Source organism: Halichoerus grypus, chromosome 4 (assembly GCF_964656455.1).
Source record: "Halichoerus grypus chromosome 4, mHalGry1.hap1.1, whole genome shotgun sequence".
NCBI lineage: Eukaryota > Metazoa > Chordata > Mammalia > Carnivora > Phocidae > Halichoerus > Halichoerus grypus.
In genome coordinates, this window is record NC_135715.1 from 122983928 (window position 1) to 123011540 (window position 27613).

The window sequence follows — 27613 nt, forward strand, 5'->3', positions numbered from 1 at the left end:
TTCCACATCGGCAATTAGTGTTTTTCGTGTTGTCTTGACTCCTGGAAAACATGTCCTCTGGGAGTCACCTTACCCCCAAATAATCTCCCTGCTCCCAGCAAGTCTGACATCAACTGTCAGGATGTCAACATTTTCATCCAAATACGAAAGAATGGATGAGTAATCAATTGATTAATTAATTAATCAGGAAGACTGAAGTGACTGAGAAGTTGAGCCAAGAAAAATGAGCCAAAGGAAAAAGTGGAGAACTTCCAAAGGAGATGTTGAAGGACAGAAAGAAAAACACATGAAATTAGGGTGAGCAGAGCTTCAACTAAAAATACAGAATACAGATAGAATTTTGAACCTGCTTTTGCATACAGTATTTCATGAAATCACAAGAATCACGACATGGTAGCTATCATTATCCCACTTTGCAGATGACAAACATGAGCCTCAGAGAAGTTAAGAGATTCCAAGTTTTTGTAGTTTAAGTGGAGGAATTTCTCTGGGAATCTCTTAATCCCAAATCTAGAGCTGTCTCCGTGACCCCATGAGAACACAGGCTGGAGCTGAAGCCTAGAAGTCTCCAAACAGAGAGGATCTGGATGTAATTTTGACTTAAAAAATAGAGCTGCATTTGAAGAGAGAAATCTGTGTGAAAGGACTGATTTAGGACCAATCAAATCCCTCAACAGGGGAAGAGCCATTTGAGTTCAGATTTTCAGGTTTTTGTTTAAAAGACACAATATGGAAATTTGAAAGATCATGGAAGTGAACTGGTTGGGAGAAAATAAATAATTTACAGATATGAACCCCCAAAAGAAAAAAGAAAGCCAAAAAAGGAAAATGTGCACAGGACACCTCCCCAGGGCACAGCAAAGGCATGAGGCTGGGGGAAATGCCACATGCAACTTGGGAAAGGTGCTAGGGCAGTGGACAAACAAAAGGTGACCTCTGTATGAGGTATTTATTATTAGCCTGTGAGACACAGTAACAGAGATGTGAATGTTTTCTACAAGGGCTTTCCAAATCAAGCTAAATAATTGTGAAAGCAGTGGCCTGAGCCTGAGTCCTGGCCTCTCATCTTACTCCCCGAACAGCATGAGCTTCACCACCCACTTCCCCTCCTCCTCCAACTATCGGTCCCTGGGCTCCATGCAGTCGCCCAGCCACTGGGTCTGGCTGGCCAGCATCTAGGCAGGCGCCAAGGGCTCAAGCTCCCTGATCTCTCCATATCCCGCTCCACCAGCTTCTGGGGGCCTGGCCACCAGGATAGTTGGGAGTCTGGCAGGCATAGGGGGCATCCAGGGTGAGAATGAGACCATGCAAGACCTGAATGACTCTCTGGCCTCCTATTAGGAGAGAGTGAGGAGCCTGGAGGCTGATAACCAGAGACAGGAGATCAAAATCCGAGAACACTTAGAGAAGGTCAGAGACTGGGGCATTACTTCAAGACAATCAAGAGCTAAGGGCTCAGATCTTCGCAAATTCTGTGGCCAATACCCAGCTTGCTGCCGACGACGATGACTTCAGAGTCAAGTATGAGACAGAACTGGCCATGCGCCAGTCTGTGAATAACATCCATCAGCTCTGCAAGGTCATTGATGATAGCAATGTCACTTGGCTGCAGGTGGAGACAGAGATCAAGGCTCTCAAGGAGGAGCCACTTTTCATGAAGAACCACAAGGAGGAAGTAAAGGGTCTACAAAACCAAAGTGTCACCTCTGGGTTGACCATGGAGTTGGATGCCCCAAAACCTCAGGACCTCAAGATCATGGCAGACATCCTGGCCCAGTATGACGAGCTGGCTCAGAAGAACCAAGAAAAGCTGGACACGTACTGGTCCCAGCAGATTGAGGAGAGCACCAGAGTGGTCACCTTGCAGACCGCTGAGATAGGAGCAGCTGAGATAACTCTCACAGAGCTGAGACATGCGGCCCAATCCTTGGAGATCAACCAGGACTTGATGAGAAACCTGAAGGCCAACTTGGAGAACAGCCTGAGGGAGGTGGAGGCCTGCTACACGAAGCAGATGGAGCAGCTCAACGGGTCCTGCTACACGTGGAGTCGGAGCTGTCCCAGACCCAGAAAGAGGAGCAGTGCCAGATCCAGGAGCACCAGGCCTTGCTCAAGGTCAGGCTGAGATCGCCCCTACCATTGCCTGCTGGCAAACGGGGAACACTTCTGCCTTGGTGACGCTCTGGATAGCAGCAACTCCTCGCAAACCATCCAGAAGACCACCACCTGCAGGACTGAAGATGGCAGCGTGGTGTCTGAGAGCAATGCCACCATAGTTCTGACGCCTTGAGGCAGCAGAAGCAGGGTACGCTCTGGGGAGCAGGAAGCCAATAAAAAGTTCAGAGGGAAAGAAGAAAAGAAGAAAGAAAGAAAGGGAGAGAAAGAAAGAAAGAAAGAAAGAAAGAAAGAAAGAAAGAAAGAAAGAAAGAAAGAAAGAAAGAAAGAAAGAAAGAAAGAAAGAAAAAAAGAAAGAAAAAGAAAGAAGAAAGAAAAAGAGAAAGAAGGGGGAAGGAAGGAAGGAAGAAGAAAAGAAAGAAAGAAAGAAAGAAAGAAAAAAAGAAAGAAAGAAAGAAAGAAAGAAAGAAAAAGAAAGAAGAAAAAAAGAAAGAAGAAAGAAAAAGAAGAAAGAAAAACAAAAGCATGTTTTGAACGACCTGTAGGCCCACCTCATGAGCAGGCATCCCACAGGCTTCGGGCCCATGTTTGCTCTGGTAGTTTTCAACCCCGCTGGGGTCAGTCATACCACTGCTATAATTATCAAAGACCTGTGAGAAAAGAAAAGAGGAAGATGGCACATAAATGTTCCTCATGAACAAAAGTTTCAGGGTAGTTTGGAGAAAAAGGGCAAGAGAATTGAGTCACCATAGGCTTGCTAAAATCAATACACTGTCCAAATTAGCCAGAACCATATCTGTATTAAAACAACAATTTACGGGCGCCTGGGTGGCTCAGTCGTTAAGCATCTGCCTTCGCTCGGGTCATGATCCCAGGGTGTCCTGGGATTGAGCCCCGCATCGGGCTCCCTGCTCTGTGGGAAGCCTGCTTCTCCCTCTCCTACTCCCACTGCTTGTGTTCCCTCTCTGGCTGTGTCTTTCTGTCAAATAAATAAAATAAAATAAAATAACAATTTATTATAAATAAAATTATTAGGTCACTGGTATGGGCCCAGAAGACTTTTTTCTTTTTTTTAAAGGTCCATCAATTACTCAAATTTAAATGTCATTACATTGGAGAGAAGGATATTTGCTGCCAATGCTAGCCATTTGAATATAGTAGGATTGAGAGTATCGTAAGAAAAATGTCAGAGATCATAAAATGCAGAGTGAAAGATTTTATTATTTCTATTCATGCGATGGCAGAGATTGAAATTAATTTCTTAAAATGCAGAGAATTAGGTAAAGGGGTGAGGAACCGAAGTCATGCTCTCCTTTAAAGGTTTCAGAATGATGGAACTTTTTTTTCATTGACACATTGACACATATTCTAAAGGAATATAGCCAAAGGCCTCCAAGAATAAAATAGATCTTGCCACAGAAGCATTTAAGGAAGAACACAGACAGATAAAACCAAGGTGAAGACACCAGGGCCGAAACAGTGAAATCAAAGAACAGATGAAGCAGAATGGGGGTATTAAGAGCAGAAGCAGGTCATACAAGAACAAGAACACTCCCTTCAAAAATCAAAGGTCTATGAGAAGAGAGAGGATTGTTGCAAGATGAAAATGGCCAGAATATGGTACCCAAAGAGAGCCTGGAAATAATGGAAGTGTTCAACCAGATGGATCAAGTGCAAGGAAAGATTGATCCACGCACTTGGCCATGGCTGCCGAAGAAATGAGTGGCCTGACAGTGGGCATGATGGGTCAAGTGGTTCTAAGTGAGCCAGATCTGGAAGCAAGAAAGCCCTCCCAGCTCGGGCAGACACGTGGTCCAGCTCCGCCAGGCTTTTAAAAACTGAGCAAACTGCTGGTTTCAACGGCAGACACTTAAGGGGAAGGTGAAGTGAATCCACCAGGGAGACAAGGAGCTCGTGGTACTTTACAGAGGAAAGAGGGTAGACATTGAGGACAAGATGCCACTATCTTTAGAAGCACGGAGCAGGAGACTTTGGTAGGAAATTTTCCACCCCCTAACAGAATGCTCAACAAAGTGGAAAAAGAAAGCCTAGACTGGTGTGAAATCACAAAACATGCCAGGGGGCTTAGAGGGGATAAATGACAATGGGGAAGAAGCGGGAGAGAAGAGATGGTGCCGGGGTCACAGAAGACACTGGCAGATGGTGGTCTTTGCTGTGCCTCCCAGATGCGAGGGATGTGAGAGCAGGGCCTGCAGTGGGGGTGCAGACAGGAGTCAGCGAGCAGGAGGAGTCAGCTGGAGCTCGATGCGAGGATGAAAAGGAACAGCTTACTCTGGGCAGAGCCCGGCTTCCTTCTGCAGGCAGTATCAGTCTGGCAGTTACCAAAGGGTCATGCTGGGGCTGACAAAATAAAATACGAGGTCATAAAAATGAAAAACCAGGGAAACCTGATACTATCGACAGGATGGACTGATGAAGAGGCTAGGCCCACGAGCATTTTTACCTCCAGGTTTGGCGGGTGTAGAATAGTAGCTATCACGTTTTGAGGATTTACTGTGTACCAAGGACCTTCTGTTATATCCAACCTCTAATTTTTACAACAACCCATTTTACAGATGCCAAATGCGTTGTTCAGAGAGGTTAAGCCCCAAACACCCCTGGATCTATATTCTTTTCCTTTGACGTGGACATTTTTCCCTAGTCTTTTTCCAAGATATGCATTACAACATTATTCATATTAAAAAACAACAAATGTCCAAGTAATTCCACTTCTAGGTATATACCCAAGAAATAAAAACGTCCACACAAAAAGTTGCATACAAATGTTCATAGCAGCATTATTTGTAATTGCAAAAAACTGAAAAGAACCCACGTGTCCATCAGCAGATGGCTGAGTAAATGAGCTGCAGTATATCCATACCCCGGGATGTTATTTGTCAAATGAAGGATAGGTGCCTGCTGCAGTGTGGATGAATCCCGAAAACGTTGTGCTAAGTGAAAGAAGCCGGTCACAAAGGACCACATATTGTAGAATTCCATTTATATGAAATGTCCAGAACAGGCAAATCTATAGACACAGAAAGTAGATTAGGGGTTGCCTCGGGCTGGGGGAAGGGGGGGATGCAGAAGTTTGGTGGTGGCAGCTAAAGGTTATGGAGTTTCTTTTTGGAGTGATGAAGATATTCTAAAATTGATTGCACTTATGCTGTACACCTCTGGAAATACTAAACACCATTGAATTACACACTTAAGTAGGTGAATTATAGGATATATACATTACCTCAAAAAAACTGTTATTGGGGCGCCTGGGTGGCGGCGCCAGTTAAGCACCTGACTCTTGGTTTCAGCTCAGGTCATGATCTCCAGGTCATGAGATCAAGCCCCATGTGGGGCTCCTCACTCAGCATGGAGTCTGCTTAAGATTCTCTCTCCCTCTGCCCCTCCCACTTGCACTCTCTCTCTCTAAAATAAATAAATAAATCTTAAAAAAAAAAAAAACTATTACCAAAAAACAAATAAATAACAGAAAACCTGGTTTTGAAACCTCAGTCATGTGTCATCACACACATAAGGTAATAAAGGGTGGCACTGTTTTAGTATTCTAGCTCCCTCCCGCGGCCCATCCTCAGGCTCACTGTCCACAGTATTGGTGCCTGGCTCTGCCCCCGGCCTCAGACCCACAAGGCAGCTGAAAGGATGTTCTTGGGGCTTGGACTGGAGCTAGAAGAAGTAACGAGGGCCAGTATCTCATTTATTTCCAGGACAGCCCTGTGAGAAGGGTATTATTATCATTCCCCTTGAAGGGAAAAGGAAATATTTAGCAAGATTGTATCATTTATGAAAGAGCAAAGCTAGTATGTTGCAGAAGTAGGGTGTGAACCCAGACAGTCTGATGTCTCAGCAGAGACTTTTAACTGCAAGCTTCCAGAGACCAGGAGGGTCCTAAGAGTAAGACACCACATTCTCATACACTGTTAGTGGGACTGTAAATTGTGGCACAATTTCTGGGGAACAATTTGGCAGGAGGTATCAAAAGTCAAAAATAGAAGCACACTTTTTGATCCAGCAACCGCACTTTCAGAAATTTATTCTACAGAAACTATCAAACAAGTGAACAAAGCTATATACTAACAGAAGGATTTTCAAGTTGTTGTAAACATAATAGGCCAAAAAAAATTTTTTAAAGAAAAAATCCATGTTTCCATCTACAAAAGATTGATTAAATTATAGCATAACATGTCCCTCTGCCCCAGTGGCCCAGGAAGGTGGGGTTCTGTGGATAGCAACTGGGGAACGCAGAGGTGGTGATGCAATAGGGAAGTAGGAGGGAAGAAGCCTCTCCAAAACCAAGTCACAAACCCCAGCCTAGGCTGACATGTGTCCCACCCAGGAAGGTCACCTCCTTACCACTTTCCATGTCTTCACAAGGATTGTATTAATGACAGAATAATTCTTCAATAACATTTACCTGAAACATGACATCTAACATTAAGATGTTTATGGAATGCTTCTGAAATTAAAAAAACAAACAAACAAAACCTAGATCTTGGGTTGCAAAATATTACTTCTATGTAGACTTAAATAGCTGTATGGGACTCTAGGTCTTCAACTTAGTCCTAGGGGGCAAGGCCAGCCTCCCTTCCGTCTGTGGACCTCTTGGGCTTACCTGCACATCCAAATTTCTCCTTTTCCCAACAGGGGCAAGCTCAGCAACAAAGTCAGAGACAAAAAAGGCAAGTCCAGAACCTGACCACATTTACCACTGTTGCAGATGGAAGCAAACAATTGGATTTTAAACAGGTGATATTTATACTTTTAAAATTCCTTTTAAACAATGTAAAACTGAGGAATCTTATTCCAAGCCCATTACTGAGCTATAATGGGAGAATGCAGAATTTTTATATTGGGACACTGGGAAGCTGCAGGCTTTTAGAAATGAATGGCTTGATTCACACAAACAAGAGAAGGAAAAGCAGATCTGAGACTGACTGGGACACTATTTGAAGTGTTTGATGAGCTCCTCACCTATAACGGTAGATTGCCCAAAGTCCATTTTGTACAATAGAAAGTTAAGATGGGTCTTATGTTTAGGAGACATCTGTTTCCACAGGAAGACTCTCTGGTTCACATCATATCACTGCCAATTCATGAAGCTGATAACTGTACGGTGGTTATACTCTATAGAAATACATGCTGAAATATTTAGAGGTAGAGGATCATGAACTTCAGATGGTTCGGACACAAAATTACAAGTAGATTAATAGAGTGCACTCATATGGGATTAAATGCTAATGATAGGTTAATCTGGTAAAGGACACACAGATCTTCTTTGTGCTATTTTTATTTTATAATTTTTTTTTAAATTTGAAATTATGTCTAAATCAAGTGTTAAAAATAAAAGAAGACTCTAGGCTAGAAACTAAGAATACACTATTGCTTCTCAAATGGTAACATATCATCTTGGGACTGTTACTGGCCTATGTCTGATATTACTGTATTTTTTTTTTACAATTATTTTAAACAGATTTTACATTTATATGATTGAAAAATCTGAACACTGGGGTGCCCAGGTAGCTCAGTTGATTGGGTGTCTGCCTTTGGCTCAGGTCATGGTCTTGGGGTCCTGGAATTGAGCCCCACATCAGCTCCCTGCCCAGTGAGAAGCCTGCTTCTCTCTGCCCCTCTCCCCACACTCGTGCTCTCTCTCAAATAAATAAATAAAATCTTTTCTAAAAAATCTGAACACTATGAAAAGGTAGATCCTGCGAAATGTCACTCCCGCCCCATCCCCATCCACTTAGCTACCTCACATCTGCAGATAACTACATTTATTAGTTTCTGATTTATCTTTCCAGTGATTATTTATGGTAGAATATATTATTCCTCCCTTCCTTACAGAAAATGGGCTGTGCTGTACACACCATTCCGAGCTTTGCTCTCGTCCCCTAGCAGTAGATCATGTAGATCTCTCCATTCTATCAATTTAGGACATTCTCTTTGTTTATAAAGAAAGGGCTATAATAGCTGCTTCCTTTATTTACACAGAATGTGTGCCCAACCCTAATACATGCCTGTGGGTTAAATTATATGTGCTTTGCATTTACATTTCACAGGTGACTAGAAAAGTCAACTTCTAGGCTTGTCAAAGGTCAAATCCAAAATACCTAGACATTTTCTTAAGTATTCGGACCAGTTTTGAACATCAAGGAACAATAAAATTTCAAATATGTCTCTTGAAAGAACACTGAAAAGATGGGCTGATCACAGAGTGCACTTACATTTTCATTGCTCCTTTTTTAAATGCCTCACTCTGGGAATTTTCAGACAATGTTTGTTTTGTGTTTTTGCTTTTTGCTCTACGTGGCTGTAGCCCAGGACTGTCAGAAGAGATTAAGTTTATAAAATAAAACTTTCTAAATTTTTGAAATATTATGAGCAAATGAAATACTTTTTTTTCCCTGCCTGTAGTGCAGTTCAACTCAGTTCAACAGACATTTACTAGGCCTCGTACAAACTACTGAGCTTTATTTAAAAGATGGATAAGACATTGGTCCTGGCTTCAAGATGCATACAAAGAACGTCCCTTTCATGTGGAAACTGCTGTGCTGTGGCAGGCACACACAAAATGCTATAGGAGAACAAGGAAAGGACACTCAGCCCTGCCTCATTTGGGGAAAATGAGCTCAGTTATAAAGACAAGTAAACGCTGACCAGAGAAAGAAGGCTGGGACAGCAGAGGGGCAGGTCATAAAGCTTCATGAAGACACCAGAGTACCCAGTACAAATGGGGAAATGGCAATCGGCTCAGTGTCACTGGAGTTCAAGGTCTTAACAGATGTGGCTAGAAAGGGGAGGGTCTTGTATGGTCTGCCCGGGAGCTGGGGCTTGACTCTGGGCAGTTGTTAAAGGATGGAGCTTGGGCAGGTTTGCCTTTCAGAAGGCTTGTCTTGGCTTTGGCATGGAGAATGGGTTTGAGGAGGGGATCAATCCAATTTATAGGGATGAGAAGAGGGGGCATATTTGAAAAAACCCTACAGGGCTTGATGACTAGAGGAGGCCAGGAAGACCCTTTGGTTCTGGCTTGTGTGACTCCGGGAGCAGTGGTTCCATTAAATGAAACAGGGAAAGCTAGGTGGAGGAGGGAGGCGATGATAAGTTCTGGTTAGGTCTGGTTAAATTTGAGGATAGCAGGCAGATGCAGCTACGTCTCTATGATCAGAAGAGAGTTCAGGTAGTAGAGATATGGATTGGGGCGTTGTGTTCTTTTCCTGAGGTTGCTGTAACAAATTACCACAAACTTAGTGTCTTAAAACAATATGGATTTATTCTCTTACTGTTCTAAATGTGGAAGGTCTAAAATCCATCTCACTGGGCTAGTTCCACCACTCTAAAGGTGTCAGCAAGGCTAGTTCCTTCTGGAGGCTCTAGGAGAGAATTTTCCCTACCTTTTCCTGCTTCTAGAAGCCAACTACATTCCTTAGCTTGTGGCCCTTCTTTCATCCTCAAAGCCAGCATTGTAGAATCTTGCTTGCTTCTTCTATAGTCAAGTCTCCCTCTGTGTCCCTTTTATAAGGACACTTGTGATTACAATCTCCCCATCTTAAGAGCCTTAACTTACTCACATCTACAAAACCCCTTTTGTCAAATAAGGTAACATTCACAGTCTCCAAAGATCAGGACCTGGATATAGTCAGGGGACATTATTCAGCCTACGTGTGTGGTTGGCATTAAGTTAATGAGAGTACATACATACAATCAATGGGGTAAACCTGTGTATGGAAAGAAGAGCATTGGATCAAGAACAGAACAGTGGGAACACCAAAGTTAAGAGAGTGAGCCTTGGTAGAAGGAACTCAAAGGAGATGGAGAAAGAAGTCTGACCAAGAGGGTGAGTACCAGGAAAGAGCTGGTGTCATGGAGACAGAAATTGGCAAGTAACAGGGAGGAGGGAGTGAAATTGGGAAAACCACCTGGAGGTCCCTGGGTCTCTTTTCTATGGCAGTGTCAGTGGAGTACAAGGGGTGGAAAACAGATGGCAGTGGGCAGTACGAACAGACGATGAGGAAAGGTGGACCACCCTGTCAACAAGTTGGCTTAGAAGAAAAGAGATATAGGGCGCCTGGGTGGCTCAGTCGTTAAGCGTCTGCCTTCAGCTCAGGTCATGATCCCAAGGTCCTGGGATCGAGCCCCACATCGGGCTCCCTGCTCAGCGGGAAGCCTGCTTCTCCCTCTCCCACTCCCCCTGCTTGTGTTCCCTCTCTCCCTATGTCTTTCTGTCAAATAAAATAAAATATTTTAGAAAAAGAAGAAAAGAGATATGATGGCCACTAGAAAAAAAAAAAAAAAACCACAAACTCAAAAGAAGTTATTTTATTTTGCTTTGTTGCTAGGAAAGTGTGAGTCCAGAGCATACTTGCAGGTTGAAAGGAAGGAGCCCATAGATTGAGGGATGCTAAAGATTTATGTAAAACAGGGAATACCTGGGATGGAACAAGGTCCCAAAATAGTCTGATGGATGTGGATTCCAAGAGCACAGATAAATATAATTTGAAATAAGCCTAACCTTTGATCCAGCTTCTAGAAATTTATCTTACAAAAAGAAATCTTGCCAAAAAACTTATAAACATGCTCACATAGGAGGAAAAAATATACAAAATCACAAGATTCTGCAAAGGCAAAGATATATGTACAACGGTGTTCAAGACAGTGTTGCTTATAATAGGGAATTTGAAACAATTTACATGTCTATCAGGAAAGAATTAGTAAGCTCTGGAGTTGAGAATAGCTTTAAAATCCTGGGGTGGAAAGATTTCCCTATATATGATATGATCCAGACATCATAAAGAAAGGTGTTATATAATTGATAACAAAATAAACAGCTTCTATAAACCCCATAAACAAGTAGATTAGAAAAAACATTTCTAGTCTACCTAATATATAAAGAATTCCTTCAAATTCTCTCTCTCTTTTTTTTTTTTAGAGAGACAGAGCGAGTGAGCGAGGAAGGGGTAGGGAGGGCAGAGAGAGAGGGAGACAGAGAATCTTACATAGGCTCCATGCCCAGTGCAGAGCCCTACACAGGGCTTGATCTCACAATCCTGAAATCATGACATGAGCTGAAATCAAGAGTCAGACACTTAACTGATTGAGCCACCCAGGCACCCCGTTTCAGTTAGGCATCGGACTCTTGGTTTTGACTCAGGGCATGATCTCAGGATTGTGAGATGGAGCCTTGAGTTGGGCTTCACACTCAGCAGGGAGTCTGCTTGAGATTCTCTCTCTCTCCCTCTCTCTGTCCCCCTCTGTCCCTCCCCCCACTGGCTCTGTCTCTAAAAAAATAAATAAATCTTTTTAATAAATAAATAAAATAAAAATGACAACCTAATAGAAAAATGGACAAAAGTGATAAACTGGCATTTCATAGAAGACAAAGTCAAATAGTTAATAAATGTATATTTAATGATCTATCTCATTAGGGATGAGAGATAGGAAGTAATACCATCATTTTGCCAATATGAGCAACAAAAATTAGAAGGGTTAATATCTGTTGTTGACGAGGTTATGGGGAAAAAGATACTCCCAAACAGGGCTGATGGAATTTAAATATATACAATAGTTTGAGAGAGCAATTTGGAAGTATCTATTAAAATTTTAAATGTACCTGACTTTTGACTTAACAGTTCCACTTCTAAAAATCTATCTTACAGAAATACCTCTATACATACACAAGAAATTATGAGTAAGTATGCATTTTACTGGTACATATTTTTATACTTGCCTGAAATGGTGAAAATTTGGACGTGACCTGATTGTCCATTGAGAGAAGAACAGGGAAATACATTACATAGCAAATATATGATGGAATACTGGGAAGCTATGAGAAAGGAAGATATGTGAAGTTGGGTTATAACATTTAAGTAAAACAAACAAAAAATATATATATACATTTATGTTTATATATGTATATGTATATATCTAAGTCCTAGGTATAGCATGATCCATTTTTGGAAACAAAAACTGTTTCTGTGTACTAGACAAAATAAGGGTTCGAGAACACATCAACATGGGTGAATCTCAGATGCATTATGCTAAGCGAAAGAAGCCACACTCAAAAGGCTGCATGCAGCATAATTCCATTTATATGCCCTCTTGAAAAAACAAAACTGTAGGAACAGAAAACAGACCAGTGGTTGCCAGGGCTGGAGGTGGGGAAGGAGGTCACTGTAAAGGGACAGAAGAGAAATATTTGTTGTGATGGAAACGTTCCATAACTCAGTTGTGGTATTGGTTCTACAACCACATGCATTTATACACTACAGAGGGTAAACTTTACTGCGTATGAATTACACTTCAATACAGCTGACTTTTTTTTAAAAAAGTTTGTAAAGATTCCCAGTAAACTGCTAGTAATAATTACCTCTGGGAGAATGGGTATGGAGGAGTATGGGACGGGAAGAATCTTGCACTTTTTACATGTCTGTATAATTTGGATCATTTTTAGTAAGCATGCACTGCTTCTGTAATTTTTGAAAAGGTTTTAATAAATATGGCATGCTCAAACAATGGAACATTATGCAGCCCTGGAGGTTGTGTTACATGCACTAACACATAAAGCCATTCACAATCGCTGTTAAGTAGAAAAAAACAAATTGTATGACAATACACAATCACAGGGTTGGAAAAACACAATAGAATTACGTGTGTACATGTATGTTTAGCTTTATATGGGGTTGTATCTGTGTGTGTGTATGAGTATGTGCATATCGGAAGGATACCTGCCATATATTTAACACTAATTTAACAATATTTACTTTGGGGGCATAGTATCGTTGTGGGTTTGTGGAGGGGATTACTTTTATTTTTAACTTTGGTTGAATAGTTACTAGGGTATGTCATTTCTATAATTATAAGAAACATTATGGTTTTTATTTGTTTTTTTGCCTGTTTTTTTTTTTTTAAGATTTATTTATTTATTTGAGAGAGAGAGAACACGAGCGGGAGGGGCAGAGGGAGAAGGAGAGAGAATCTCAAGCAGACTCCATGTTGAGTGTGGAGCCCAACGCTGGGCACAATCCCAATACCCTGAGATCAGGACCTGTGCAGAAACCGAGTTGGACACTTAACCCACTGTGCCACCCAAGCACCCCTACAGCTTTTTTTGCAGGGGGGACTTTTTTTTATTTTAAGCAGTCTCCACTTCCAACATGGGGCTTGAACTCACAACGCCAAGATTAAGAGTTGCATGTTCTACCAAATGAGTCAGCCAGGCATTTTGGTTTTGAAAGATTTTATTTATTTATTTTGAGAGAGAGAAAGAGCATGCAAGCAGGGAGAGGGGTAGAGGGAGAGAGAGAGCATCTCAAGCAAACTCCATGCAGAGTGCGGAGCCTGACTCGGGGCTCAATCTCATGACCCTGAGATCATGACCTAAGTGGAAGTCAAGAGCCAGACACTCAACCAACTGAGCCACCTAGGACCCCCCAACATTATGGTTTTTAAATAGCGTCACTGGAGAGGTTGCTTTGACCAAGAGAAGGACTGTCCATCCTGAGAGTGGAGGCAAGACCAGGACGAATGTAGAAAACTTTGTAGGTTGGACAGTAGATAGAAAAGTCAGTAATTTTGGCCTCAATTTTCTCAGTAGAATATGTCATCCGGTGAGAGTGCAGGGGAATGGGTTTGGGAGAGAGTAAGGAGTTTAAGGAAGGTACAAAGGTCTGGAATAACGTAAGAGGTACGACAAGAAGGTTTGAGGCTAACTGAAAAGCGCTGCTGAGGGCAGAGGTTACAAATGCCCTCTAGAGCTGGGGCCCTGGGCTCAGCAAACCCTGAAACTCGTCAAGCCCTGGGGGGTGATGGGGGCTTCAGCAAACTGGGGCAGGCAGGGTTATCCCCTGGGGCAGCCCGGTCCTGGTGACTGCTACAGCCCAGTGTTGCCACGACTCCAAGAGAAGGCAGAAATAGAGCTTTTTTATTTATTTTTCTTTTTTTAAGGTATTTATTTATCTATTTGACAGAGAGAGCACAAGCAGGGGGGAGCAGCAGGGGGTGTGGGCAGCAGTCACTCATGTCCCGCTTCCCTCTGGAACCCCTGGGAGGAGGTGTCTTCCAAGCCAGCATTGGGCAGCTGTATTCGGGTAGCAACTTTAGTAGGACAAGTCGAGACAGACAGAGGGACCAAGTTAGTCTCTCCTTTGACAAGCCCCCCTGACTCTAAGAGGCTGGGATGGTACCAGAATTTCCCTCAGGCCTCAGAGGAGATGGAGAAATGAGCAGAGAGGGCTGCCTGCAAGCCACGGAGTCACCGAGGTGAGGGATGAGCCGACCCTGTAGCTAAGGGCTTCGGGGTGAGCTGTCCCGGTCAGAGCAGACCTCCGGGAGGTCGGCACGGCCAGCGGGAGCTGAGGTGGGCAGCAAGCAGTAAGAGTATGCATCTCAGGAGATTCTAAGGCATGCTCAAGTGAGAGCACAGGGAGCTAGCCTTGGCTGTTGCCTGGCTGGGTAGTGGGGGGGGCAGTGTGCAGAGGGGATGAGAATACTTGGGAAATGATTCTAATTACCCAGTGAGCAGACTAAAATCATTCTTGAAGTAGAGACAATGCAGGGACACCCAGAAATGAAAAAAAAAATTTTTTTTTCTAAGAATATTCTCCTCTTGGGGCACCTGGGTGGCTCATTCAGTTGAGCATCCAACTCTTGGTTTCAGCTCAGGTCATGATCTCAGGGTCGTGAGCTTGAGCCCTATGTCAGTCTCCATGCTCATTGCAGAGTCTGCTTGAAATTCTCTCTCCCTCTCCCTCTGCCCCCTGCCCACCCCCCCACTCATGCACAGACTCTCTCTCTCTCTCTCAAATACATACATACATACATAAAATCTTTAAAAAAAAAAAATACTCCCCTCCCTTTCTACCTCTTCAAAACAAACAAACACTAAAGCAGTCACTATGAGAAACAAATCAGAAATTGGACTTCCTTCTGCTTTTGAATTACATCTAGGACAAGGGCACCATAACTTTTTCAGTGCCTAGGGCCCTAACGTGGCTCTGATTTTCAGGGGAGTACCTGAGCGATCTTATCTGGATGAGCTAACTACAGAAGGTGCTCACAACGAGAACAACAAGGAGGTCTTAGGTTAAAGAGGTCTCCCTAAGGTCAGAGAGCTGGTGAGGTAGGGGAGAGGCTGTAAGGGTGTGGTCAGAGCCCCTGCATGCAGGCCTTGGGCTGTGGCCATGAAGGTGGGTGACTAAATGGAGCTAGAGAAGGGGCCAGGTTGCTGACAAGGTCCCCAGGATAAAGAGGTGGTGGGACGGAGGAGTCAGGTGCCGGACTTCAATGAAAGCCAGAGAATTTCCTAACGCTAAACAGATGCCAGATGCCCCCAGTTTCCATAATTGGACCTTCATCTGACGTAGCCCGTAGGCGTGTTATACTGAGTAGTAAGTTTACATGGAATACTAACATAATTACACACTGATTAATAACATTGATTATTTTTCTCATGTTTGTCAGACTTTAGTGAAATTAGGATCCATATGTGCAATATTAACTCTACTGTGCTTCTTCCTTTTTTTTTTATTAAACACACATATAAACTTGTCCTTTCCAAGATTTCAGTTGACAAAAGGAAACATATTATCATTTGAAAGTTTTGTTTTTAGGCAGTTAAAGGTGGACCTGAGCTCCCCGGGGCGCCAGTCTGTGCATTTTCCTTTGACATCCACAGTGAGGTTGCAGAGACAGTTTTTAGTTCGCATTAATGCCTCTTTTCTAAGTCTCCAGAGAAAATTACTACCCAGGAAAGATTTAAGACTTGTTTTCATTTTCCCTGTGCCAGACTAAGTATTCCTGAGAGAAAACAGACTTACTCAGGGAATCCATACTCAGTGCATGATATCCAGTTCTGAGTGAATTAATATTTTTCCTACCTAAATGAGTGAAACGCAGGCCATAAGGCAAATCTGTGTTGACTCCTGGTTAATCTTTAGTTTTACGACACATTAGCCTGGTCTTTTCTCCTTAATGATTCAAATATCTGATGCTAAGCTTTCCTTGTCAAATAAGCTAAAAGTCTGGCTGTATTCTATCTTCAAGTTTACAGCTAAAGATTTTCCTATGGTCTAAAGAAAGAGGGAAAATTCAAGTTGGTTGTAGTAGAATGTTGGAAATGGTGATGTAATGACTGCCATTTTAGTAACAAACTACAGAAATGATCCCTGAAAGTATAGTCGTAATGCGCTCCGCTCTGCTGAGTAAAGGAGGTTCTTTTTGTTTTTGCAACAATGTCCTCCTAATTTTCTCTAATTTTTTTAAAGATCTATTTATTTGAGAGAGAGAGAGAGCATGCACATGGGGGAAGGGGCAGAGGGAGAGGGAGAGACAGTCTTAAGCAGACTCGGCTCTGAATGCAGAGCCCCATGCGAGGCTCAATCTCATGACCCTGAGATCATGACCTGAGCCGAAATCAAGAGTCTGACACTTAACTGACTGCACCACCCAGGTGGCCTTTATTTTCTCTTTTATTTCACCTTGCTAATTGAGATATCCACAAGACCTGAGGCTGCACTGGATCTAGTCCAGGAATCGGTGAGGGAAGTCCTTGTGAAAATCAACGCAGTTTGATATCCCCGATGCAATGGGCTACATTTTCAACTATCCATGTAGAGAGTGAGAAATTTTAGTGACGAAAACTGCAGATAATATGGAAATCCTGGGGTGCCTGGGTGGCTCAGTCGTTAGGCGTCTGCCTTTGGCTCAGGTCATGATCCCAGGGTCCTGGGATCGAGCCCTGCATTGGGCTCCCTGCTCGGCAGGAAGCCTGCTTCTCCTCTCCCACTCCCCCTGCTTGTGTTCCCTCTCTCGCTGTGTCTCTCTCTGTCAAATAAATAAATAAAATCTTAAAAAAAAAATGGAAATCCTTTTTATTTACTTTGGACACTTGTCCCAATGCACACACATTTCTATCACATGGCAATGTGACATGACTGCAAATGTCCACAGGGTCCGGCGGGAGACACCGACCGGCTTTTGTATCTCCTTGGGATCTTCGAAAATCGTAGGGAGAGGTATGTCGTGGGGTGGAGACTCTTCAGGAAAAACTCAGATCTACAGGTCTCCTGAGTAGGAAGATTTCTACTACACTTTAAACCAGCTGCATGGTTTTCCTAACGCAGCTGTAACAAATTACCGCAAATTTAGTGGCTTTAAAAACAACAACATGGGGCACCTGGGAGGCCCAGTTGGTTGAACGTCCCACTCTTGGTTTCGGCTCGGGTTGTGGTCTTGGGGTCCTGGGATTGAGCCTCACGTTGGGCTCCGCACTCAGCAGAGAGTCTGCTTGGGATTCTCTCTCCCTCCCCCTCTGCCCTTCCCGCTCATGCTCTCTCTCTCAAATAAATAAATAAATCTTTAAAACAACAACAACCAAAACCCCACAGGTCAACCATCTTACAGTCCTGGAGATCAGACGTTCAAAATGGGTCTCATGGGTCAAAATCAAGGTGTTGTCATGGCTGTGCTCCTTTCTGGAGGCTCCAGATTAAAATTCATCTCCTTGCCTCTTCCAGTTTCGAGAGGCCACCTGCAACCCTCCATCTTTTCCTTCTGTTGTCACATCGCCTTTCTCTGATGCTGATCTCCTTGCCTCCCTTTTATAAGAACCCCTGTGAATACACTGTCCCCACCCAATAATCTGGGTTAACCTCCACGTCTCAAGATCTCACAATAATTGCCTCAGCAAAGTCCCCTTTGCCTTGCCGGGTAGCATATTCACAGGTCTCGGGGATTAGGACGTGGACTTTGTTCCGCCTACCACTCCAGGGCTGGCCGCGCATCCTCAAACCCAGGACTAAGCCTAGTCTTCAGTTACCACAGCAGGTTTAATCTGGGCTGGGGATCCTTCACCTACTCCATGATCTGCAGCCAAGCAGCCAGCACAGAGCTGAGCAGCCATGGAGAAGAGCTCTCGGGTCACTGCAAAGAGCCCACAAAATCATTTCAACCCAAGTGAAATGGATATGGTGAAGAAGCATGAATTATGACTTATGATATAATCAAAATATGCTTTAATTTTTGTCTTCCACTGTCTTTTTAAAAATTTGCTCAGGGAAGGGGTGCTCCTGTCCTAGCTTCTGTGAGTGTGTCTCAGCGGGGACACTGTCAGCCTTACAAGGAGGACAGTTTTCAGGATTTTTAGCATCCCAGGCTCTAGCCCTCTAAATGCCAGTAGCACTCTCTTCCCTAATTATTGTGACAATCCAAACACACTCCCACACACATCCTAGTGATCCTTCAGGAGGTGGCCCTGCCCAAAACTCAGGCAGGCCGGTGGCTTACTGATTCACTCTCGGGTCTTCAGGGACTAATTTTTTTGTGGTCCGTTTAGGTCACATATACAGTTTCTATTCAGTGATTAGGATGCCTGATCAATGTAAAAACCAAAACTCTGATGGACTTAGGGCTGCTAACAGGGAAAATCTCCAGTAGGGGAAGGGATTGTGGTCAACTTCCCCCGTATTGCACTCCGGGCCCCAGCTTGCTAACGTGAGTGGGAAAGTTTCCAGGTTTCTTTTTTTTTTTTTATAAAGATTTTATTTATTTTTATTTGAGAGAGAGAGAATGAGAGAGAGCAAGTACATGAGAGGGGGGAGGGTCAGAGGGAGAAGCAGACTCCCTGCCGAGCAGGGAGCCTGATGCGGGACTCGATCCAGGGACTCCAGGATCATGACCTGAGCCGAAGGCAGTCGCTTAACCAACTGAGCCACCCAGGCACCCAAGTTTCCAGGTTTCTTGATGAAGGCTTAATCACAACTGACTTTTCCTTTTGGGGGGCTTTTGTGGGTTTTTCAAAGATTCCCATCCAGGAATCGCTTGAACAACTCTCAGGAAGTATGGAATGCATTCCATTCTCAAGGCCACCCCCCATCCCTGCCCTGGTAAGAGACCCTGGGGCTCACCTCCTTCTGGGGTAATGGGGCAAGAGTCTTCAAACTGCTTCTTCATTCTATTTATGGTTAAAGGGCCTCCCTTGGAGTGTCACATCTATGGCATTTTAGTATCTAGTTGAAATTTCCATTTCACCATTTTATTGTGATCAGGAATTAAGAGGATAATTTAAAAACAAATAACTTAGAGCCGATTCCTCAATGCCTGAGAGCCTCTTGGTCTCTGAGATTCTACAACATGGTTGAGTACATACAATTTATTTTCATAACCCAATACCTTGTCAAGCTGTATTTTGAAGATAGTACTCGAAATGTCCTTTTGTCTGGAAGGATGTTTGGGCATTTTTCCCCCTCCCATTAAAATGCTGTTCTTCTTTTTTCTACTAACTCTTAAAGCTCTTAACCCTTAAAGCTCTTAACACTGATAGTTTCTATTTTAGTCCCTTCAAAATGGAGGTTTGGGGACCTACAGATAATTTCTCATGCATGTTCTGCTTTGACTTTAAGGAATATCTTGAAGCCAAAGGAGTGACTGACTCAAATACGATGAAAACATAATGACCTGTTTCACAATAACTACCACGCGTGGCCCTTCACAGCTTACAAAGCATCTGCACATAGATTTTCTCCTTTGATCCTTATGAGGCAAGTCCTATTTTATAGGTGAAGTAAGTGAAGCCCAGACAGAAAAGGAAGAGAACTAACATTTAATAAGTGCTATTATATGCTGGGTGGCTTTTTATATATTCGTCACTTCATTTAATGTCCGTAATAAATATAGAAGACAGGTATTATTATCATCCCAAGAAACTGAGGCTCAGGAAGATTAAGTAATTTACGCAAAGTCACACAGCCAAGAAGGATGCCTTTTTGCTGTACCGTACATTTAGTCTCCTTTCTTGAACTCGAACTTGTTCAGTTACCCAGAAAATGCTTTGACATTCAATGGATACTAGGAAAAAAAGGTTTAGGGGTGTTTTTGTCTGGTTTATGTGATTGGACTTTAAGGCCAGCAGAAAGTCAGATAGCCAAAAAGAGTAGCCTTTTATGGTTCCCAATTTGGTCATGTAAGAGTGAGCAAAAAGGAACATAAATTTGAGGAAATAGCAAGACCAGGTATTGCACATCTTTGTAAAGCCATTACTTTGAGACCAATCAAGCCAAGATGAACACCGAATCATTTTAGGGGAGAGCAACCCAATCCCATCTGTACATCGCTCCTGAGGAGCCCAGGGCACAACACCTAGGAGACTGGCGGTGGAGGGTTAAACTCTGGAGCCCTCCCACAACATGTCCAGGACCTCCTTTGTCCTTTGTCACCTGCACCTTGAACAGCTTCTTGAGCGCAGGGGCCCCTTCCTTGCAGGCCTCCCACCACGCAGAGCCTCCACCCTTGATTTTACTCTTTACCTGTCATTGTAGGAAAGCCCCGTCTGTTCCCTTTGTTGCAGTTTTTGCTGCCCGGAGGACACAGGCCTTCCCAAGCCCCTTGTCCCCTGAGGATTTACGGCTCTTGTCAATTCCTCTCCCTCGCCCACCACTCGCAGCGCTCGGGATTCCTTGTTGTCGTTATTACACTCAAGGATTACTGTGACCCAGCCTCTTGAAGTCGTTGCGTTGTGGCAAAGAGCTGTGTCATGCAAGTTCAGATAATGATGTTTTACTGGATGCAGGTGATTCTTCAAATAACAAAGAACGTAAATATTTAACAGTGGTGATGGGGCTATCCACACAATACCACCCAAAGTGAGAGAGACTGACCAGCAAGGTTTGGGGGACCAATCTAAGAGGTGGTTGCTAGATGTAAATAATATGTGTAAATAATGAAGGAGAATTAAGAAAGGGACAAGGCAAACCTCAAACCTGAGCGACTCCCCAGAAAGAAACCTCTCTTCTATACACTCTGTAACCTCACTTCAAAGCAGTTTTATGGTGCCAATAATTATGATCAGTGTGGCCACAATGAACTTCTTGTCTGTTGAATAACTGATGGAGTAAAGCACTCTGGGATCATGGTAAGAACTCATCCTCAGAGACTGCTTACCATCTAAGTGGAGAAAGCAGCAATTGTGAGTTTGCACTGTCTAGGGATGGGGTTCACGCTGCCTGGGGGAGGCTCTTTCAGCTTGTCAGGAAAAAAGGGCTCAGGTGCGCTGCCTTCAATGATGGGCGCTTATGATGAACACAAAAGGGTAAAAACCCAAAGGCTGGTATGAAGCTAAAACCTCAGGCTCTGGAATTGGGCTGATTCAAATATTGACTCTCCCATCCCTAAATTGGGTGGAAATTACTTACCCTCATTCAGTCTTCATTTTTTTTTTCATCTGTAAAATGGGAAGATTATTATCTAACTTAGAAAAATTTTGAGACTTAGTGAAACAATGCTAGTAAAGCATTTAAGACAGTGGCTGGTACTCAAAACAATGTTAGTCCTTTCATCAAAAAACGCAAGACAATTAATAGGTAAGCCACAGACTGGAAAAAATATGTACAGAATAATTTATCTGAAAAAATGTTCATATCCAGAATATATAAAGAACTATAAATCAACAAGGAATAGATGAGCAACCCATATTTTTTAAAATGGGCAAAAAACTTGGACAGATACTTCACGAAAGAAGATGGATATCAGCACATGAAAATGTGCTCAACCTCATTGATCCTCAGAGAAATGCATATTTTCTTAAGTTTTATTTATTTAAGTAATGTCTACACCCAACATGGGGCTCAAACTCATGACCCCAAGATCAAGAGTCACATGCTCTACCAACTGAGCCAGCCAGGTGTCCCGAGAAATGCATACTAAAGCCACAGTGAGATGCCATCTTACATCCAATAGAGGAGCTAAAATCAAAAAGACTGACGACACGAAATGTTGGCAATGATGCGGAGAAATCAGCACTCTTGTAGGTGGCTAGTAGGGGTGCAAAATCGTACAATCATTTTGGAAAACAGTCTGGCAGTTTTTCATAAATGTAAGCATGCATCAACCCTATGACCCCAAAATTACACTTCTTGGTACTTATCCAATAAAATTAAAACATATATCCCCAAAAAGACTTGAACATGAATGTTTGCAGCAGCCTTAAACTTAATAGCCTCAAACTGGAAATAAGCCAAATGCCCATCAACAGGAGAAAAGATAAATTATAGCATATCCCTCTGATGGAATACTACTTAGTCATTAAAAAAACCAACTCTTGATATTTGCAGCAACATGGAATACTCTTCATGCTCTTATGTTAAGCAAAAGAAGTGAGACATAGAAAGGACGTTGTATGTGAAGCACAAGAATAGGAACATCAATCTATTGAACTTCTGGTATAAAATGGATTGACTGGGGGCACCTGGGTGGCTCAGTCGTTAAGCGTCTGCCTTCAGCTCAGGTCATGATCCCAGGGTCCTGGGATCGAGCCCCGCATCGGGCTCCCTGCTCAGTGGGAAGCCTGCTTCTCCCTCTCCCACTCCCCCTGCTTATGTTCCCTCTCTCGCTGTGTCTCTCTCTGTCAAATAAATAAGTTAAAATTAAAAAAAAATGGATTGACTGGACAAGAGCACAAGAGAACTTTCTGGGGTGATGAAAATGTTCTATCATGTTTTGGTTGGTGGTGACATGCGTATATACAATTTCCAAGGTTCGTAGAACTAAACATTTAAGATCTGTGCACATTATCGTGTTCAATTGTGTATCAGCAGAAAATAGAAGAAAAGAATATTACTATTATGTTATTGTTACAACAGAACATCTCAGCAGCCACACCACAGGCCTGGTGGAGAACGGGGACATGATTTGCAGCTCTCCAGGATACACCAGCAACTCTGTGACTCCGGCGGTCCCATCAGCACGGAGCAGCTGGGGTTCCCTCGGACCTCTGCACTCTCGTGACTCAGAGTCTCTCTCAACAACCCCATCATTCCTACTGCGGCTCTCTTTACTTCTCTTGGTTTCTACTGTAATTTCCTCTCTCGCCCCCAGAGGGAATAAGACTGGGTGGGTTAGCATTCTATTTGGGCATTTTTTCTGGTCTAATTGCTCATCTTCAGCTACTTCAGAAACCTCTGCTCTCTTGACTTGGGACATATAGAGTTGCCTTGGTCAGAACCCCATTTCTGGTTCAATCTCATGGCCGGGTTGATAGGGTCTCATGACATACTTCGAGGTAACCTGGGCGCAAGGCAGGAACTCAAGGGGCTGTGGATGGTTGAGCACTTGGAGGTCCCTGAGCCAGAAGTTGGAATGACCGTGTTCTACCACAGGGAAGCAGTCCCCCTGGGCTCCCCAGGTCATAGGACTAAGGCTGTAGTTTGGGAGCACAGATCATGGCAGCCGGAGGCTCTGCAGGCCTGTGTTTTACACCCACAAGACTGCTCTAAGCCGGGGTCATCTTCCTGGTAAGGTCACAATGTTACCACATCGATATAGTTAAATATATACTTAGTGTCAGCTGTTAATCCCAGAAAAGCCTATGGATATTCATTACCTTGTAGGGCAGAATATTTTCAGGTTTTCGGGACCTGGGTGGAATGATTTTTTTAGGCAGGACTTGCAAGGTGAGGAGCCGGTTGGAATTAAGCAGAGTTTATGACTCAATGGCTTTGCATACATGCGCTCAGTGAGGCAAGGGTCTTGAGGAGCATTCTGGATGCACAAGCTGTTATTCTTGATCGGGAAGCTGTTTAGGGGCTCCTCCTTTTATCTTCCAGGCGTAGGAACGTGCTGGGGCAGGCAGCTGACTTATTTTTGCTTTACCCCGGCATCGGTTAGCACAAGAACAGAGAATTCTGTTTTTCAGTTCTCATCAATTTACTTATAATTTTTTTTAAATTTTGTTTTATTATGTTATGTTAATCACCATACATTACATCGTTAGTTTTTGATGTAGTGTTCCGTGGTTCATTGTTTGCGTATAACACCCAGTGCTCCATGCAATACAAAGGCAATTCCTCATGTATTCTACTCTAATCTCCTGCCTTCCAATCCGTTAATCACAAAACACGGTTCCAGCTGCTGGAGACCTTGGGCAACCAGAGCAGGCTGTCATAGGGTGGCTGTTGTTTCTTAAATCCTTCTGAGACAGTCAGATACTTTTCATATTGCATCCGTTGTTTTCATCCTATTAAGTGTATGATCCAAGGCACTCCTCCATTTCCTCATTTACAAAATAGGGAGAACAAACTTGTCTACTTCGTGGAATTGTTGTGAGGTTTAAATGGGTTACATACATGTGAAGAACTTGAAAACGATTTTTAGTATTGTTTCCTCTTTTCTCCAGCTTGGATTCTGCGCAATCTGTTATGCCATGAGCATATCTGTGGCACCTGTCCCAGGTCTTCTGCCTGCTTACCACTCCCCCTCAGTAACCAGGGGCACCTGGATGGCCACAGCTATTAAAAATATTGAGAACTTCCAGGGCGCTTGGGTGCCTGAGTCGGTTAACCGTCCCACTCTTGATTTTGGCTCAGGTTACAATCTCAGGGTCGTGGGATCGAGCCAGGCATTGGGCTCCACGCTCAGCAGGGAATCTGCTTGAGATTCTCTCTTTCCCTCTCCCTCTGCCCCTCTTTGCACGTGCACACTCACTCTCTCTAAAATAAATACATTTTTAAGAAATAATTAAGGGGCGCCTGGGTGGCTCGTCGGTTAAGCAGCTGCCTTGGGCTCAGGTCATGATCCCAGGGTCCTGGGATTGAGTCCCGCACCAGGCTCCCTGCTCCGCGGGAAGCCTGCTTCTCCCTCTCGCACTCCCCCTGCTTGTGTTCTCTCGCTGTCTCTCTCTCTGTTAAAAAATAAATGAAATCTTTAAAAAAAAAAAAAAGAGTAAGAAAACAAAGTTGCTACAAGCTGCCCTGGGGCTATATTCAGGTATACACAGTTATAAGAATCTCAGTAGGTTAATCACTTGAGTTTGATTCCATTTAAGAACCATTTAACTGAAAATGGCATTATGCTGAGCTGGGGGTTACCAAACAAGGAACTCTTCTCAAATCCTCAGCTAAAAGGTGTCCTCCGCTGGGAAGGCTATGGGAGCCCAACAGCTGAGGGTCCAGCAGGTCCTCTCATCCTCTGGAGCTCAGCCGAATCCGAGGCCACAGGCCCCTGCCTATTCCTGCAGAAATTGGCAGCAACCTCAGGGCTGACTCTAACATGCGTTCTCCCGGTATCCAGCTGCTGTCAAATTAAAGCTTTTCCCTTCCCCGGCTTTGAACCTGGATGCCCGGTTTCTCCTGAATTTCTTGGAATCCAAGGCAGCTTGTTTCCCCAGAAGGGATAAAGAGACGTTCCTTCTCTGTCTACTTATGCTAGAGGTGTGCACTGCATGTGAAGCCATAAACATCATCTCGCACATCCAGACCCTCCCTCAGGGTGGGAGTTGGGGTGGGGGCGGTACTCACCCCACACCTCCCTTTTCCTGAGCCTTCCCCACTGTTCTGAATGTCAGTGGCGGAAGTTCTATGGGCTCAAGAGTGGGAGGGGGCACAGTCTGCGTGTGAGGGAAGAGATGGCTGCAGTGGGGTGGAGGCCGAGCCGCTCTCCACTGCCCGGCCCGCCCTGTCTGGCAAGTTCACGGACATAGCACAGCCTGGGTATTGCAAGAGCCGCCTCCCTAGCCTCCCCAGCTCTGCGGTCTCCCAGTGCCATTCGTCCTCCACTGAAGGCAGTATTCTCTTCTTCAACAAGGAATCCGGTCACATTCTGCTCAACAGCCTTTGTTGACTTCGTGGGCTACAGGATAAAACGCCTGGGGCGCCTGGGTGGCTCAGATGGTTAAGCATCTGCCTTCAGCTCAGGTCATGATCCCAGAGTTCCGGGATCGAGCCCCGCATCGGGCTCCTGGCTCAGCAGGGAGTCTACTTCTCCCTCTCCCTCTGCCTCTCCCCCCTGCTCATGCTCTCTCTCTGTATCTCTCTGTCTCAAATGAATAAATAAAATCTTTAAGTAAAATAAAATGCCAGCTCCTTAGCTTGGCCTGGGTCACCTCCCATGTTCTGCTCATCACAAAATGCTCCTGTCACATGACCCTTCAGTTGTTCCCAAAGTGATTATCCACGTCACCACGCTCGCCAGACTGCCTGGGGACCCAGGTTATTCCTTCCCACCAGAATTCCTAGGACCTTCCCACCTGCCAAACTCCTGTTCACCCTTCAAGACCCTTCTCCAATATCCCTTCCTCTGGAAAACTTTCCAAAGCCTCTGGGAAGACAGTGGCTCCCTCCTCAAGATCCCCTTAGCACTGGACTCATACATCTAACACCGTGTGTTCCAGGTTTATTATAATTCATCTATTTGCATATCTCCCCCACTGGGCTATAAGATCCTCAAGTACATAATCTCTCTCATAAGCTGACATTTAATATATTTAGTGAATAAGTTAATGAAAAGTCTAATACACATTGCTTATCGTTTCTTCTTGAGCTTTAATATGCTTCCAATAGTATGGATATTCTTGTGCCCCCCCCTTCCCTCCCCATTTAGTCTTCCTGGGGCTTAGGGTTATAGGAAAAGGGAAATTATTATGACTGTGAAGTGGGGCAACCCTGTCTCTGGAATATTCTACCTGCTCTTCTCTGATGCCCTCTTCCCCCTTTGAGAGCCCTCTCCTCCTCCAGATGCCCAGAGGGAGAGCAAAGCCAAATACCACAATTAGTGTGCAAGCCTGGGTGAGTCCTCTAACATTCAAGACTGCATCTGCGAAATGAGAGATTTGAACCAGGTGATGTGTAAGGTTATTTGTTGTTCTAACAATCTGTAAGTCCTAAAGCAAGTAACTGGAATTTTAGGCATTCCCAAATAATAGCAAAATTATTTCTGTGCGGAGGGCCTTTCAGTGTTTCCAGGTAATGTCACTTTGTCTGCGAGTAAGGCCAACCCTTGTGACTGCTTCTTCCTTTCGTGGCTCATCACCTCCTGCCACTTCTCAGAGCTGCCTCCCGAGTTGCCAGCTGGACACTCGGGGAAACTTCATGTTTGGCTTATTTACTTTGACGCAACAGCGTTTTCAACGGCTACAACTTGAATAGTCCAAACTCTTCCTACCAAACATTTGTGTTTCTCATCTCCTGAAGGTGACAAGAGCCACCACTCACACCCTGGACCATTCTCAGAGGCAGAGAGTTCTGGGCCCCTGCATTTTGAGAAGCTGTCTGTCAGGGACTCTAACTGGTGCAAGCAGCACATTGCACAACTCTAGGGGGCACCCTTCACACTGAGGTCACCGTAGAATTGTACATGCATTAGAGTAATCTCCTGGCAGATGGCAGCAAGTTGTCAGCAAGTTGAAAGGAAAAGCTTTCTTTTCTTACTCGTACAGAGGAACTCTGAGGGTTGGCTGCTGTGGTGCCCTCCCCCTTTTTTTAAAAAAAAGCTTTGCTAGAATAAGGTTATGCAAATCTTGGTGGCTCGTCCATGTTTCCATGTAACAAATTAATACTGTTTTAATTGCAATAAAATATATAGAACATAAAATTTACCATCTTTACCATTTTGTGGTGTGTAAGTCAATAATGTCAAATACATTCACACTGTTGTGCAAGCAATCTCCAGAACTCTTTTCTTCTTGCAAAACTGAAATTCGATACCCATCAAACAACAATCCTCA

The 27613-nt window shown here is 43.9% G+C and overlaps 1 long non-coding RNA gene and 1 pseudogene across 1 annotated transcript; both read left to right on the plus strand.

The window, feature by feature from the left end:
- On the plus strand, positions 1-3142 carry LOC118521781 (keratin, type I cytoskeletal 18 pseudogene; annotated as a pseudogene).
- A 2204-nt stretch (positions 3143-5346) lies between these two features.
- On the plus strand, positions 5347-27480 carry LOC144381615 (uncharacterized). The gene is made up of 2 exons (XR_013447151.1): positions 5347-6876; positions 22758-27480. It is a non-coding gene; the product is annotated as an uncharacterized LOC144381615 (long non-coding RNA).
- Positions 27481-27613: the final 133 nt, after the last annotated feature.